This window comes from Tupaia chinensis, unplaced genomic scaffold (genome assembly GCF_000334495.1).
Source record: "Tupaia chinensis unplaced genomic scaffold, TupChi_1.0 Scaffold144346_1, whole genome shotgun sequence".
In the NCBI taxonomy this organism is placed as follows: Eukaryota; Metazoa; Chordata; class Mammalia; order Scandentia; family Tupaiidae; genus Tupaia; species Tupaia belangeri.
In genome coordinates, this window is record NW_006204205.1 from 4,552,843 (window position 1) to 4,554,288 (window position 1,446).

Sequence of the window (1,446 nt, forward strand, 5' to 3'; positions counted from 1 at the left end):
TTGCGCCACCCCCTTTCTTCCCCCCCCCCCCCCGCCCCGCCACAGTCTCTTCCTGGCCACAGTAGGTCTTTTGTTACTCTGCTGCTGATGGGAGTGGAGGAGGTGGAGGAGGGGATTCTGGCAGCCATATCACAAGCAGGGAGGGATCCTGCCACACAGCCGTGACACCCTCTTAGAGGAGCCCTGCCAAGCTTGAAGCATAGGAGCTTCCAGCACAATCCCTGATGGGCTGTGCAATAGTTTAAGTAGGAGCTGCTCCCTCAAGGAGTCCAGATTCTGACAGAGAAGGTGGACGGTCCTATTGCACACTGGACGTGACTAAGAGGCACATCTTCGTACACTTGCACCTACAAGGAGCACAAAGAGAGGCCTGGGCACACACATGCCATATGCTTGTGCTGCGGATACATGCCTCTCCGCACACTCACATAGAGCAGGTGGTCTCTAGTGGGTATGAGGAGACCTCTTCCACCCGCTTCTGGTTTTGATCTCAGCCAGCGCCTGTCTCTGAGGGCTGCGGGTATAGAGGGCTGGGCTGTCTGGGCGCTGTCCTCGGTGCTGGATGCCTGGTGGTCCAAGCATATTTGAAGAAAACAAACCAGATCCTTCGGAAGAGGCGATCTTGAAATTCAGGTGATGATGTCTGTGGGGATCCTGCCCAGAATACCTAGTTTTATTCTTTCACCAAAAAAAAAAAAAAAAAAAAAAAGTAAAACTGGGCTTCCTCCTTTCAGTCCCAGACACTGAAACAGAACATGTTCCAGCCTGTCAGCCCAACAGTGTGGCCACCTGGGACTGTAGGTAGCTGTGGGGGCCTTCCTGAGACTTCATGTGGCACCCAAATTGTCTATGTCTTCGCGAGATACGTGTGAGTCCATGTGGCTGCTTGTGATTTGGTATGAACACTGGTGACCACGTAGGGCAGCCTGTGACCACGTGGAGCCTGCCCACAAGGAGGTGACCTTGTAGCCTCGAACCTGACCTTGGCCACTGGCGGAGGATCTAGGCACGGTCCAGTCCAACGTCTCCTTTGCTAGAGCCTAGATCGCCCCTCACCACTCCTCCTCGCCCGCTTATACCCTCGTGTCTGAAAGCTCCGATGCTAGGGGTGTTGGAGTGAGCGTCAGCCTGCACCAGCCCACAGACCCATAGGTCTCCTAGGACAGGTGACTGCGACCCACTGCCACCCGAGCTTGCCCAACATAAAACCCAGGCCGTGGTAAGGATCGCGAGGATAAGGGTTGTGCTTCGGTGGAGTGAGTGGCACCAGGGTGGGCGCGGTGTCACGCTCCTGAGCTGGTCTGCGGCGCGCCCCCCTTCATCCAGCCGGTTTCTCTAGAACGCCCGGTCCTGACGTTGGGGCGGGAGGGCCGGTTCGCTCAGCGGCCAGGCCCCTCCCCCGGCCCGGGGCTCGGCGGGTCAGGAGGGGCTCCCCCCGGCGGGGGG

The 1,446-nt window shown here is 57.9% G+C and overlaps 1 protein-coding gene and 1 long non-coding RNA gene across 2 annotated transcripts in view; one reads left to right on the forward strand and one right to left on the reverse strand.

Moving 5' to 3' along the window:
• The window catches only part of LOC102501825 (uncharacterized), a 4,026-nt gene extending 3,008 nt beyond the window's left edge, over window positions 1-1,018 (reverse strand). The window contains exons 1-2 of the long non-coding RNA XR_337146.2: window positions 790-1,018; window positions 429-678 (exon numbers count right to left, since the gene is read on the reverse strand). This is a non-coding gene — a long non-coding RNA (uncharacterized LOC102501825). The remainder of the gene's footprint in view (window positions 1-428; window positions 679-789) is intronic.
• Window positions 1,019-1,147: 129 nt separating this feature from the next.
• The window catches only part of ACSL6 (acyl-CoA synthetase long chain family member 6), a 66,374-nt gene continuing 66,075 nt past the window's right edge, over window positions 1,148-1,446 (forward strand). Inside the window, exon 1 of the mRNA XM_006166892.1 lies at window positions 1,148-1,219. The gene's annotated coding sequence lies outside the window, so the exon portion shown is untranslated. The remainder of the gene's footprint in view (window positions 1,220-1,446) is intronic.